The sequence below is a fragment of the Tinamus guttatus genome, unplaced genomic scaffold (genome assembly GCF_059628265.1).
Source record: "Tinamus guttatus ecotype Peru unplaced genomic scaffold, ASM5962826v1 Tinamus_guttatus_pri_ptg001097l, whole genome shotgun sequence".
Lineage (NCBI taxonomy): Eukaryota > Metazoa > Chordata > Aves > Tinamiformes > Tinamidae > Tinamus > Tinamus guttatus.
The window spans coordinates 86,643-102,261 of record NW_028289631.1 but is presented as its reverse complement, the minus strand read 5'-3'; the positions used below and the strand labels follow the sequence as shown (position 1 = coordinate 102,261).

General features: G+C 43.7%; 1 pseudogene; it reads left to right on the top strand.

Moving 5' to 3' along the window:
- Window positions 1–3,141: 3,141 nt before the first annotated feature.
- LOC148590768 (ATPase family AAA domain-containing protein 2-like) lies at window positions 3,142–15,131 on the top strand (annotated as a pseudogene).
- The last annotated feature ends 488 nt before the right edge of the window (window positions 15,132–15,619 follow it).

Genomic DNA, 15,619 nt, shown 5'->3' with positions numbered 1-15,619 from the left:
TCTAACAGCTGTTGTAACTTTGCATGCTCTAATATCTCTTTTACAAGCAACAAATCCATACTGATTGGGGCTGGATTTATGCCATGATATAGCTAATATCTCTTTTACAAGCAACAAATCCATACTGATTGGGGCTGGATTTATGCCATGATATAGGGTATAGTTTCTAATTAACAATTTACTGGTAAACACAGGTGGCTTGTACACAAAATCTCGGCCTCTAATAATAACTACATTGCAAGCATACGTATTAGAGTTGAGAAACACGGTCTGGTTATAAATTTCACTAATTTCACACAATGTATATTTACACATTGTCTTAAATGTGTAACTGTGTATTTATACATTGTTCTAAAACACACGCCTCCTTTCCCTACATAAACTAATGCGGTTTTATTATTACTCTGTGGATTGATCCCAAAATGGCACACACTCTTTTTGGTATCAAAGCAAACACTGCTCGCATTAAGGGCATCATCTTCGCATACGAACCCCAGTCCCCGTTCTAACATGCGGGCTTCTAGATCTACTGATTGCCATTTTTTGTTGATACCCTTGCCCACATTGGTTGGTTGGGGGGCGGGTAGAGCACAGATTCGTTGGTGTTAATTCGCAGGGCTGCTATGGGGTAAACCTTCTCGATGGTGGCATCTGACACGGTCAGTACGTAAGCAATGCCTGCATTGAGGACCTGGTGGCGGATGAAGTTCGCAGGCCTCCACCATGCCTGAAGCTATCACTCTTTCTTCATGTCCACATCGCACACGATTTTTCGGATCTTGATGGGGAGGACTCCATTGTCTCCATGTCTCACCATACCTGCAAGGACACTCTACACCCACATCTGGGCCTGGGTGCAACTAAGAGTGAGGGATACATTATTTTGTTCAATTCCCAGTGCTTGCAGCAACACCTGGTGATCTTTCTCACTTATCTGTTCCCAGGTAAGCAACACATCTGACCTGAGCCATCTCCCCATTCAAATTCATATTTCTTCCATGTCAATTTTATACAATGGGGTTAAGATTTGTCCAGTGGGGTCAAGACTTGTCCTAAGTGTGATATGTTGTCTCCAACAACCAAACAATCCAATGAATCTTTGTGTCTCTTTTTTATGTTTTGTGGCACTGCAAAATCTAAAAATTTTCTGTTGAGCTTTGGGTAATATCTCTTTATTCCCGCAATGCCACTGAATTGCTAAAAATTTCACTGTCTGAAATGGTCCTTGAATTTTGGTAGGATTAATTTCCCAGCCTTTCTCTTTCATGTGATCCACAATTAAAAACCACCCCTGGGGCATCTTGGTGAACGTATACTGTCGCCCCTGCCAAGTAAAGGCAAACAGATCCAAATGCTCCTCAGCAATGGGTATGGTAAAGAAGGCATTAACCAAATCAACTGCTGCATACCAAGTTCCAAATGCTTCTGGATTTCTTTCTGTCAAGGTGAGAAAATCTGGTACAGCTGCTGTAAGAGCTGAGGTGTGTTTATTCAATTCTCTGAAATCCACAGTCATTCTCCATGACCATAACTCTTTTTGATGGGACAGAAGGGTTATTTCAAGCTGTGGTAGTGGGTTTTAAAAGTCCTGCATCCACTAGGTCTTTAATTGCCTGTGAAATTTCTTCATGCCCTCCCCCAGAATCTTGGGCTGTTTCACGGCCACCAATTTAGTTGTGGCACGAATCTGCATAGGGCGCATTTTTACTTTTCTGAAGCTCTACATGGGGTCGTCGGTCCTTCCGTGCCCCTCACATTGGAGCTTGGCCGTCACTTTGTTCTTGTTTCCTATGCCGAAATATTTTCCTACTCTCTCTCTCTTTTTTCCTACTCTCTCTCCATGGATACAAGTCAGAGTACGGCTCCCAATGCTCCTCTCCCGGAACAGCTGGTCCACTTGCAGTGGGCCCTCCACGAGGGGATTTGAAGCCCCGTTAAGGCTCCGGGGCGAGAAGCCGTATTCTGAGTTGTTCATGGGTTTCTTCCTTCAGAATTCTGCACTTTCTTGTTGGACTTATTCATCCCTCTCTGTTTATAGATCTTCTACAAATCAGGGGTTGAGATAAAATCAGTCTTACCCCCGAGACACTCCATCTCTTAATAAAGCGGTAAACCTTTCATTTTGAGAAATCCTGTTTTCGCCGCCTCGAGGATTATTTCAATCCTCAGACCCTGCTCCTCAGTGGCCCCATTCTCCAAGGTCACCCAGCTGCTGTATTTTCTCAATTACCTTGCCTAAAGGATTCCCTGTCTCATTAATCAGAAGGGTCACAATTTTTTATGCTGTTGGGGCAGTTAATCAGTCTGTTTCTCATGTAGGGGATTGCACATCAAAGTATCAGCATTCCCCCATAAAAATGGCCAGATTTATTCCATCCTCTTTTATTCGCTGTGCACTGTGCACAATCTCACAAAGTATTCCATTGACGCTCAGACCCGGGCCAATCTCCTTCTCTAGGGTATTTAGCATTGCATCCCTGAGCAGCCAGGGCCAACATGTTTGGGTCTTGAATGTTATTTGTAAATGCATCCTGTACAAATGATTCTGAGCTCAAAATCAAAAATATCTTAGAATCTTCTGCAGCCGGGGGTATCCCCGCAGCTCCCGGATCAGGCGAACACACCATCCACGAGAGCAGGGACTCCCCTGGTCTCTGCTTGACTCTGTCAGCTCCAGCAGCCACTCTGGGCTGAGTGAAGTCCTCAAGCACCTTCGTGCGGGAACCTCCGACCAAAAAAGGGTGAGGGGCGGGGCCAGCACGCCCTCCTCAGCCAATCAGGCACCGGCAAAACAGGCGGCTCCAATGTGGAGGCGCGCAAAGTTGTGAGTGTGACGCTGTACTGTGTCCCTCCGCCCACGAGCCGGCAGTAGTGGCTGCACAGAAAAGAGTCCGCGGGGGGAGGCGGCCGGCGGCGCTCGGCGGGGGCAGGTGGGAGCCGCGCGGGCTGGCGGCGCGGCGGGGGGAGCGGCGTGGGGCGGCGGGCAGGAGGCAGCACAGCCGCGAGCGGGGCGGGACGGGACAGGGCGGAGGGGTCCGCAAGGAGGGCCGCAGCGGCAGCGGCGTGTGGAACGTGGTGCCAGAATTGGCAGTGTCGTCGCGCGTCGCTTCGAGTCGTTGTGACGGTTTGTGGTTCGGGGCCATGTCGGTGCTGTGGTCCCACTGTGAGCCGGATGGCGACGCGGCGCCCCGCGGGGAACCCCTGCCTTTGGACTCTGATGAGGAGGTCGACGACGAGTTCCCTCCGCTGTGCGGCGGTCCTCGCGCCTGGGCCTGCCCCAGGCCCGCCGCTGCCGCCGCCTCGGATGGCGCCGGGGACGTGGTCGCCCGTGGAGGAGGAGGAGGCGGCACGGAGAGCGCAGGAGCAGGGGGTGAGCGCGGGGGGAGGGCGCGGGCGGCTGCGGGAGGGCAGCCCGGAGCGCGCGGAGGAGCCGGGAGCGGCCCCAGGGCAGCCCCTCGCCCGCCCCCTCCAGCCGTGGGACCCCGGGGAAGGGCCGCCCGTGAGGGAAAACGGAGCCTTGAAAGGAAGTTTCCACAGGGGTCGAGCGGCTGCGGCTGGGAAAGCCCCTGCTCCGCATCCGCCCAGAGCAAAGGGCATCAGCATCACCCAAACGGATGTGTTTTTGCTGCGTGAGGAGGGCAGCTCCAGGCAGCCTGAACTGATCCCTGCTAACAGACAGTCCCTGAGCTGCCTGCAGCACCGGGAAACGCTCCAAAGTGGGTTTGAGTACCACAATTCAGCCCAATTTATTTCCTGATTGCAGCTTGCTTTGGTTAGCTTCATTTCTGAAAAAAAAAAAAAATAGCCTTCCAAAAAAGACCTTAGAAACCCTTAAAGAGCACCAAGGTGACCCTTATACCGAGAGTTTGTATCATTTTAATGGTATATATACATCAATGGGAGTTACCTGTGACCCCTGCTCTGGGGAAAGGTGGAGAGTTACCACTTGGGGGTGCTTTTAAACAAAGCAGCGCTTAGAAATAGCCCCAAATGGTTAAAATTATTCTTTTTTTTTTTTTTAAACAACCTAAGGTCAAATCACCAGCTTTCACAGTTCTAAATGGGGTGACGTGTCCGTGCTATCTCCATCCCAGTGTTGTTACCACTCCTAAGCGAATAATTTCCGTTGGAAAAGCTGGTTGATTTTAATGCATCTTTCAAAATGTGGCAGCCCCCCGCGTTCTTCCCAGGCAGGGCTCTTCCCAATGGGATGTTCCGCGCCGCCGTGGTGACGGAGGGCCCAACGGATACAAACCCAAACTCTGCTCTTGTGGGGAGCCCTGCCCTGGAGCCCTGCTTGTTGTGCAGCCCAGTTTCCACACAGCAGAGCTAGAGGGGTTTTAGTTGCTTAGACTGGTTGTGTGTTGATAAAGAAACCCCTCCTTTCAATGTTGCTGCTCGTTTGGAAGTTTGTCAGGAGTGGTTGAACCTGGTGGCCCTGTGGAGGAGCTGAAGTTTTTTCCCTGCACAGATGCAGCACTCACAATAATTATTCATAGCAAGGGATAAGAGATTTTTTTCAACAATGTTTCCTTAAGTCTCATGATAAGGAGAAGTCATGAACCACCAGCTGGCTTTTTAAGTTCCTTTTGGTTTCCTGTGGGTAAATGGGTTCCTTCTGAAGGAAATCTTTGTGTCCTCTGAGTGCCCTTGTGAGCAGGACACAGATAGCAGAGAAATCCTCCCATCTAAGATTTCAGTTGCAGGATACGTTAGGCCAAGCATAACTGTCGTGATGAACAGGTTATTTTGAAAGAGAAGATGCTAGAAACTCTAAATTTATGAGATACTTTTGCATTTAACAAAATCATTTTTAAAGTTATGTGCTTTTTCTCCCCCCCGCCCCCACCAAATATTAAGCTTAATTCATCTACAAAAAAAGCTGAGAGGGAACCATAAGCTTTGAAAGATTTTTTTTTTCTTAGTGTGTTGTTTTTCTGAAAGCTACTTGTGGGTGCCAAAGTGGATCAGGATTTACCAGCTGTTAGTTGCTTCTCTACCAGTCAGGAGAGTTTTAGAACCAAAGTGCCTCAGTCAGGCAGAATTTCCTTCTTAGCTGACTGTACATGATTCAGATAAATATATTTGAATTTCCTTCTTTTCTTAGGAACCTTCATTAAGACAATATCTGGACGAAAATACTTCATCTTCAATGGAGGAAATACTTCCGTCCCTTTCAGAGACTTTCTCGTCCTCAGACTTGCTTCCACCCTTTTCCTTTGCAATGGAATATAAGTTTACCAGGTAATATATTCCTGTGTTTCCTATGTCTGGTCAGTTAATACCTTTAAAGAGGAAGTGTAGTAGCATATACAGTGAACGGTGCTGTGCTAAATCTGCAGCTGAAATGCTACAAAGGAACCGTGATTACATTAACCTTCATGTCAGCACCCCAGAAGTGGAGTGACTTTTCCAGAGAAGGTCATCTGCTCCTATAAAAATCCTACCTCTTTTCCGACCTCTCTTGAGATCTCTCTTTCACTTGATTGCTGATTAGTCACTTTCTGTTAGCCACTAGTTGTTTACAGAGTGATAGTTGGGGATTAGTGCCGAGATGACCATGCAGATATTGGCTGACATTCAGCCACTGAAATTCTTTAGCTTTGGACTTGAAGGCAGAGCACCCTTCAAAAAATCTCAGACTATTTAATTGTGAGAATGAGAAATCATTGGCTTAAACATAGAGTTGACTTACTTAAAAGCAGAGTCTGCCTGGCCATTTTAGTGGATTTTTAGTCACCTATGTCCCATGATTAAATTAAATAATTAAAAACTGTTTAACTTGACATTTGGGTGAAACAAAGTCCTTGTTTTTATGCAAAATTCAAAAAAAAATGGCTTGTATTTAGTGCATATAAAGAAGCTGATGCCGTTCTTAGCTAGAAGAATCCACTGTGATCTCAGTATGAGATATATGATGCCTGGCATTGAAAAATATATTCTTAATTTGGTATACCATGTGTTTTGTAGTCTGTAGTGATTTTAAAGAACCCTGGGAATTTAATCTTTTTCAAACATATCTGTTTCAATATTTGCAGGCAGAAACAGGCTCCTCATGACAGAGATTCCCTGTCCTCCTCGTCCTCCCCATCCTCCTCCTCTGACGAATCTGGGGAGCGTTTTGAGACATGGAGGAAACGCAACAGCAGCAGAAATCCCAGGTTAATGGAATTAGAGGATGGGGAGAGGAGGAATCCTCTAAAGAGGAGGAGCCAAGTGTTATTCTCTGAATCCTGTACGGATTCTAAATTGTAGCAATATTTAATCGTATCGAAGGAACTGGTGATTGTCACTCAGCACTCTCAAGCCGTATTTCTAGAGTGATTCTTTTTGAGCAATGGCATTGGGAGGAGCTCACCTAATTCTTTTAATGTGCCATTCTGCTTTTCTTACGCTTTACAGTAGCTAGCATGAAGTTTAAAATAGAGAAAAAGCGTTTTTGCTATTTAGTATCTTTTAATAACCTTTGTTGTATGAAGTATTTAGCAAATATGTTTTCAGGTAGATGTTTCTGAAATGCCTGTCTTCTGTTGCACAGATTTGCTTTCCAACCCTTAAAAATAAAAGTCTTCCGGCTATCCCTTCAGTTAGAAGGAGCCTTTCTCTTTCCTCTTCATTCCAATCAGGTGTCTTCCCATTAACATTCGGCAAGACGACTTAAGAGGGGATTGATGAGGACGGAACGAGCATGAGAGCAAGTCTGGCTGATGCCAGTGCCATGCAAATGGATAGTGCCGTAAGTGATTTTAACTCGTTGTGTAAGAGGGATTTTTCCAGGCTTTCTGATGGAACCTTCTGTAGGCTGCAGCTTTCTTTAATGCGAGAACTTATTCTCTTGACTTGATCTTTAGGTCCGATTTGATGGTGTCAGTGGACTTTCTGAGCATGTTGCAATGTTAAAAGAGATGGGGATTTTTCCACTCCTTTATCCAGAAGTCTTTGAGAAATTCAAAATTCAGCCCCCAAGGTAACACACCTTTACGAAACACTAATTCAGCTGTTTGTGGGAGTATATTACACTGAGGCATCGATTCCTTTTTTTTTTTTTTTTTTTTTTTTTTTTTTTTTTTTTTTGCTTCAAACATCTGGGCATTGTTGAGGCTTTTTTTTTTTTCTAAGTAGTAAAAATGATTTATTTAAAATGTATAAAATCTAGAGTATATGCAGGTTGAAAATGTAAGCAGAGGCCTTGGCATAATTGAAGACCTGGTGTATGGTGCTTGAAGAAGGGAGCATATGATATATCTCTAATTGAAGAACAAACTAGTATTGTAAGAATTGCAGCCCCCCAAGTTGGCTCTTGTTTGGCTCCCCTCTGGCATGGTCCCCTGTGGTGCCTGGGAGCAGTTTTGGACGTATCCTGCTGGACACTGCCCTCTCTCCAGAAGAGAGTGGGGGTGTGAGTTTGTTAATCCACTTGGTTAATTTTGCTTATCGGCATGTGAAATTCTTTAGAAACACAAAACTTCCTCCTGTTCTGGCTTTTCACACAGTTTAGCTGTTCCTCCTATTCTGGATATAAAGGGGTTTGGTTCGGAGGAAGGGGTTGATCATCTTAGGGATGGGGGTAGAAATGGGCTTTTTTAACAGTTTTGTCCTATGTGACTCTCTCTCTATTACAGAGGCTGCTTATTCTACGGCCCCTCAGGGACTGGAAAGACACTGGTTGCCCGGGCCCTTGCCAACGAGTGCAGCCAAGGCGGCAGGAGAATCTTTTTCATGCAAAAGGAGCTGGCGGTCTCAGTAAGGGGGTAGGGGAGTCAGAGCGCCAACTTCGTTTGCTCTTTGAGCAGGTAAGGTTGCAGTGTGCTTTAGCAGAGCTGGGGCTGTAATTTTTGGTGATGAACATTTTGGAGGAAGACTTGCCTTTTTTACTTTTACTTATTTATTCTGCCCATTTCTAACACTGAAATGGGAACTTTGGTGTTCTCTTTCATAATGCGTCCGTACTTTGGATCAGGGAGTTGAAATCTTGGAGATGTGCTGGGGAAGATTTAAAAAAACAAACGAAAAAAAGAACCCCCAAAAATGCTCAAACCAAGACTTTTTCCCCACCAAAACCACAGAAGAGGTTGCAAGAGATAATGGCTCAGATTCAGAGGGAAACAGGAGCAGGCTGAGAACATGTCACTCCATTAGCTCGCTTACTAGAGATCCCTGCTGCTCTGAAAATCTAGTTCCAATGATGTTGCAACCACAGTGCATTTCATGCATTTCCTCTTAGAGCAGCACCATTTTACTTAGCTCATATTCCTGTATCCCTGTTTTGTTCCAGGCCCATAAACTTCGTCCTTCCATCATTTTCTTTGATGAAATTGATGCTCTTGCTCCCGTGCGCTCCAGCAGGCATGATCAAACCCACAGGCACAAGATTTTTATTTTTTATTTGTTTTTTGCATCTACATAGAATGTGCCTTATCTTTGAGGAAAGAAGACCGAAACCTGTTTATATATGAAATAATATCCTGCAAACCTGTAGCTCAATTATACTAAATTTCATGTCACTCCAAGCAACAGTTTAAAAGCATTCACTGAGCTTGATATCAGCATAACATTTAAGTGACCTTACCTATTTTTGAGAGCCTTCAAATGAGTCCTCTCGCTCACCAGCATCCTAATGAGCAAAAGCTTGTCCTTTCTCAGGGATTACTAGAGAAAATAATGCATAATTGAACAAAATTTAGTAACCCAGGGAAGCAAAATAATATATATATATATTTCTGCTAGCTCAATTGTATCAACACTGCTGGCACTTATGGATGGGTTGGACAGCAGAGGAGAAGTCGTCATCATTGGAGCCACCAACAGGCTGGATTGGATAGATCCTGCGCTACGCAGAGCCAGGCGCTTTGAGCGAGAATTGCTTTTTAAACTGCCAGATAAAGAGGTAGGAACTTGTATTCAATCCTGGTGCTCATCCAGCAAATCTTTCTTGCTGACAAAGCCGTGTCACAACACGGTGTCGTGGAGCAGGTAAGCGGGAATGCATCCCCGTGCAGCTCACACACAGGAGCAATATCCTGAGAGACCGTCCTGGTGCGGAGGGTGGACGCGGTACGAAAGAAGAGGTACAAGCCCTAGGGAACTCATTATCCCAAATAAAAATGAGTAGGTTTAAAAATAGCTTTTTGCTAAAATCACCATTTCCAAGCAATGAAAAAATGGGTATATAGCAACCCAAAGTCTTAAAAAAAGGAAAACTCCACGTGAAGCTGATTTTTGTTCTGGCTTTCGCTAGTTAGCCAGAATATCTCGACTATTGTTGGGTTTTGTTTGTTTGTTTTAATTAGCACTTCTTGGGAAAAGGATAAAGTGGAGTATGACTGTAAGCAAGTAAAAATGCACCAAGCAGTGTATTTAACGAAACAGTGTATTTTACATAAGCATTTGCCTCCTGTTTCCATCCAGTTTCTGGATCGGTGATACTAGCTTGAATCACAGTCGCTCTTTGTAGCAATTGCAGCAATTGGAACCAGTGCTGGAACTATTTGGCTTGAATGAACTGACAGAAGAGCAAACTAGTGAGTCTGTCATCATGATATCTTGCTACATTTGGGATAATTTTCATTGCGGAAAAACCTCTTCTTTCCAGTTTTATAATGTTTCTTTCCCAAAATCATTAGGTCTCCTACTTGTCAAAACTTAAGTTTTATAGAAGCTTTACTTGCCTTTTGGCCTTAGGTCTGCAGAAAGAGTTTAATGGAACAAACAGAAATATTAAGCCTTGAAAAGAAGGGAGCGAATTCACTACACTTCAAAAAAATTCCTACAGGTTTAAAATAATCATTTGCCTTAATCTGTTAATGTGAGGGGTTCTGCCTCTGCCTTTTCACTCAAGACAAACTATAATGCACGCACTTTGTTTCTAGGCTAGAAAAGAGATTTTCAAGATTCACACATGAAACTGGACCCCTACACCACATGACACGTTCCTTGACGAGCTGGCTGAAAAAGCAGCTGGTACGTTCAAAAATCAAGTGGGTTCCTGCACGTGACTGAGTCTGCAGGCACTTCAGCTTGTGGCACACGGCAGGGGGGAACCAGGCTCTTGCACCTCGCTGCACAACTAGCCAGGGACCCAGCTGCGTGTCCTCAAAGCCATCAGAGTGAGACACTTCCATCCACTTATTGCTTTACTTTCTGTCTCTCCAAACAGCAAGTGGCTTTTGGGGCAACTTCCTCAGGAGAAAAGTTTTGCTTAGAAGGTACAGGAGAAAAGTCTGGCTGGTTTGGAAGCGTGCAGGGTGGCTAACAAAACCTCTGTAGTGCAGCACACTTTTCACATTTCCTATTAGACTGTTTTTAACCTGCATGCAAAGTCTTTGCATGTTGCACTTTGGCACCTTGACCTTTCTGTGTTGCCACAGCCTGACATAATGCTCCGTTTGATGTTTTGTTTTATTAGGATACAGTGGTGCTGATATCAAGTCCGCGTGTGCTGAAGCCGCCCTCTGTGCTTTGCGGCTACAGCTGGCGTTGCGTTGAAAACTACCTTTACAACATTATTAGAGAACATTCCAGCATTTGCTCCGGTTTTGTTGCTTGCAACAGCAAACGTATCGTACATGGATCTCCAAGATGAGGTATTTCTATCAACACTTTTCCCAATTCTTCTATTCAGTTTCATTTTATGAATCCTTTAAGTATACGAATACTGTCCTCCCTCAAGCAAATGGATCCTTTTATTACGAGGGCACCCTTCTGAATCATGCAATTTTGCTTAGACACAAAGCAGCGCTGAGAACGTTTGTCTCGGTTGTTTTGTGAGTCAAGGGACTCGCTTCCACTTCAGCAGGAAACCTCAAAGGTGGGGGATGTCATCACTCTGTCAGTGCATCCTGTGGTCGTCCATTCCCTGAGGTTAAATTCTAGAGCTTTTCCTCAAAGAAGATATTTTATTTGCCATCCTGACCTAAAGAAATCTAGCCTTTGATCACCAGGAAGATAACATTTTTATTATTATTATTATTTTTCAGATCATTATTAAGCTTAATTTAAAAAAATCCTCTTTTTGACATATTGATCTTGTGCCTGAAATGTCTTTCCTTCTCATGCCGTAGATACAGGAGTTGTTTATTGAAGATTATGGAGAAGTTTTCGATATCCCGTTGCCTACAAAGGAAGAGAGAAGCAACTTTTTTGAGGACTTAATTTTAAGTCAAGCTGCTAAACCTCCTGCCTCTAGAAAGAAAGCACGTGAACCTATTCTATAGATAAAAATTTGCTAACTGTATGTTAACAGCCTTACAGTATTTGTTTTGGTAGTGGGTTTCCTATCAGTAACTCTGAGTGCTGCCGATGGAATAAACTTTTCTGGTTCCCTTAAGCTCGGCAGGCCCTGGAAGTGCTGCCGGTGGTGCCGCCGCCTGAACCTCGGGAACCACCACAGGGAGAAACGCAAGGGGCAGAGGAGCAGGAGGAGGAGTCCCTTGGTGCACTTAGCATTTTCTTAAGGGATGTTACTCTCAGACTTGCTACTGACGGACATTTCAAGGCCTTCACAAACCCTGTTGATGCAGATGAGGTAAACTGGTCTGGGTCTGTAATACTGTACTGTCTGGGTGTATTTTTAACTGCCCAGTGTTGGTGTGTTGGAACCAGGCGCAGGACAACTGCACAGGCCTTTACGGGAGCCGAGCCGGATTACAAAACACGATCCCAATATGAGTTTAGATCTTGCTCCGTTTATTAGCCGAAGTGCGCATACATCTATACCTACAAGCATCTGAGGGATATCCAGGTTAGCTACGATTGGTTGCTAAGGGGGGTTGCTATGTCCCGGCCGCATAGGCTCTTTCCCAGCTCTGCAAAGTTGTTTACCCGAAACGGCTAGCTACTCTTTCCCACATAGCTCCCCATTCCCAGCTGGCCAAGGACAACTCACCAACACTCCCCAGCACATTATCAGCAAGGCGCAGGTGGTGCAGACTCTCAGCACAGTGCAGACTCTCAGCACAGTGCAGATTCTCAGCACAGCATTTCTCTACATTGGTGTGCTCTAGCGAAAGGCTTATCTGTAGCACTGCACTAAAAGGATTTCTTTTTGGAGGAGCAAAAAGTTTTGTATTTTATTTTGCTGACTCCCTGAGGCTCTTCAATGTCCTTTTTTTGAGTAGTCACTGAAAGCCCTGGTTTCCTCCTAGAAAGTCAGACCAGCTACTACCAGAGTTTGCCTGGGGAAAGACTTTGATATGTAGGTATGCTACAACTTTGAAAAAAACAGTCAGATTTCTTTGGGGCTGTTTGAATAAAGCCTAAAGCTTTTGCTACGTGTTTGTTGGCTGTCAGTGGTTCTTCTGGGAACAGGAGAACAGCAGATGTTTGCCAAAAAATTTCAGGATTCCGCCTGCAATTTTGTCTCTGGCTCCGGAGTACAGGATCAGCCATAAATGACATGTGGTTTCATCTTCCCCCAAAACTTCCAAGTCCCTCTTTTTCTCATTTAATTTACTGAATTAGCCCACTGTTAAGATGGGGGCATATACTTCAGAGTTAGTTGCAATTTAATACAGCTGTGTATCAGCAAGGGCCCTGTTCCTCTGGGCATCCCTCGTCTTCCCCTTCCAGGCTCTTGACATGTGAATAGTCTAAACAAATAGAGGTGTCCTGACCTAAACTACCCTTGAGGCTCCTCTCACGGTCCCAGTAAGGACATAATTAGCTCTGCTCCAGATATCTCCTCCTAAAGGAGATGCCTAGAGCAGATACTTCCAAAGGGCAATTCCGGCAGCGGATTTCCTGCTGCCCAGAGCAGAGCCTGTCTCAGGTGGCTCAATCCAATGTATTTATTGCGATGTTCTGAAGCTGAAGGAAGCCAATCCTGCTCTGCATGTCTGTTCCCTTCGCTGCATACTCCCCATGCTTCCTGCTGCCTTTCTTCTCCCTTCCAGTGTGTCTCTTCAAAGCCCTTTGAAAGAGCCCTTCCTTTTTCAAGCAGCTAACTGGTTAATTCCACTATCTGTTCATAACGTCACAAATATTCAGGGTTTTTAAGAAGTCATTTTTTTGAATTTATTAAAATAATGTGGGTAGATACTGTGTAAGTCTAATAAAACCTCTAAACGCATCTGTTTAATTTGTAGGTACCTGATTATATCACAGTTGTTAAACAGCCAATGGACCTTTCAACAATTTTCTCTAAAATTGACTTGCACCAATATATAACTGCAGATTTTCTGAAAGATATTGATCTAATCTGTAGCAATGCCTTAGAATACAACCCAGACAGATAGAGAAGCTGGAGGTGAGGATAGTTCTTTATCCTTCATTTAGACAACCCTTAAAATGTACAGATTGAGAAGAGCTGTCTCTTTACAATGGCCTTGGGATTAGCTCACTTGAAACATCCACAGAGAGCATTTCTTGCCACTTTAAAAATTGGTGTAGTGTTAAATTATTTAGAGATGAAATTATGTGCAATCGGTGCTAATTAAGATGTAGTGCCTCTGCCTTGATTATTAATTTTTATGTTCTTCTGCCAAAACTATTCACTGAAATAGCTTGCAAAACCTCTTTGGGAAAAGAGTTCATCTTTTCCATATAATCCAAATCCAGGATTTCACTTTGCTAGTGGCAAACACTCAGTTCTGACTGTCAAATTTCAGATCATCTCATTAGACACAAAGCTTGTGCTCCGAGAGATGTTGCCCATGCCATAGTGAAGGAAGAAATGGATAAAGACTTGGAACAACTTTGTGAAGAAATTAAAGAGTCTCGTGAGAAAAGAGATATGTATTCCAACCCTCGGGATTTGAAGACTTGCCTCAGTATTTGTAAGTAGAAACGTGAGACCAACTTTTTTGCTGTCTGTTCTTCATTGCGAGGCTGCAGCTCTTCACAGGATGTGCCATCTCACTACGAGGTGATGCCACAGCAGCCCTCTGTTTCTGGATGTAATAAACAAGATAACAAGTGTAACAAAAGAATAGAGATGCCAGTGATGCCTGGAGCCTGCCCTACACCACTGCCTAATGGCAAGTTGCTTTTTCTTTTTAGATTTTTTTTTCTTTTTTTTCTCCCCCACCAACAGGCTTTCTGGGTGATTTTGCTAATGCCATTGGTATCCTTGTGACAAGGTTTCTGCTGGTGGAAACTTTGCCAAGGATATTTTGTGCAATATTCTGTAAATAGAAAGGAGGGTGTTTTTTGTTTGTTTGTTTGTTTTGTTCTATGGAAGGCATAAGGACAAAGACTGTTTTAAACAGATTATCTGAATCATAAAACTTTACTGAGCATTTTCTTTATCCTTCAGCTACTTTCTTGAAATGGTCTCTTTTTAACTCTTCCCAACATTCACTCAGCTTTTGATCTTATCTGGTTTTAAAAGAGATTTGAAGAGCGTTTCTCCAAAGGCTTTTCTGCTATTCATCTGTATTAGTTCATGTAATGAGACAGTAAGCAACTTTACCCAATAGGCAGACAATAGGACTACAAAGCAAGGCTAAAGTAGGAAATTTCTGTGCTTAAAAGCTTCAAGTTTAGTTTCAGGTTTTAGATTAATTTAAAAATCTAAGAGCAAATGGACCACATTATCTTGTGACCCTTCCTTTAGACCTACATGTGTAGTGAGATTTGTCAGTACTTTCAGTTCTTTGATTATTTTACTTGACATACAAGGAAGATAAGAATAGCAGATTTTAAAGGAGGAGCTGCTTTGCTTATATTTTGGGTTGTTTTTTTCCTAATATCTTATTGCAGTTCTGTCCAAAAGAAAACGCAAAAGGAACAATTGCACTTCCAGTGGTGAAACAAAGAGGAGAAAGATTTTGCAGTTGAGTAAAGTGAATAGAAGCGGAGAAGACCAAGAGGAAGTAGAGAGCGATGGAGAAGAGTTCCTGGAAAATGGTGTTTCTAGCATGCACCAGACTGAAGGTGAGTTCATAGGAGGTTCTTGTGTGATAGAAGGCCATAATAGTCTTCCACAATGACAGACAAATGTCTATGAAAATAAACACAAGACAGAAAACAAGGGATTTTTCTCTGCGACTAAATCTGGCTCTGCAAAGAAGAGAGCCCAGTTTTCTCACTATTCAGGGCTAAGAAATTGAAATGAGACTTTGGATTCCCAAAATACAGAAAGTTTCCAAGAGGGTGATTCAAAAGGTAAGCGAAAGGTCCAGCAGACCAGCTAGCTCCATTTTGTTGTTGAGAGGTTTACATTAGCCTCCTTTAATTTCATACTATTATTTGTTTACAAATCACTGCACTGTGTTGCTTCCATTAAGATTCTGTCCCTCTGACTATGCTACCAAACTAATTTTTCTTAAGCTGCTGCTCTTCTGATTCTGAAATCAGTTTTGTAATTCTATCTCCTTCCAAACCAACAATCATTTCCTTTCTTTTATTGCATGTGCATCTTTCTGATAAGGAGCAGCTTGGGATAAGAAGCTGTAACTCAGCCTGTGTAGATTTAGTCATAATGTGGCAGAGATGACTTACATCCTAATGCTTGCTTCAAAGGGGAGATGAGTTTTCTTAACGTTCAACTTCCTTAAGTAGGCACTGCTGTAATGGCAACGTTTGAGTATTGCTTTTTTCTCCTGTCAACCCCGGGCTTTTCACTCCCACTGCTTTTTGATCTTGGTTCCTATTTTTTTATGGATGCGAAAGTAGAAGCCAA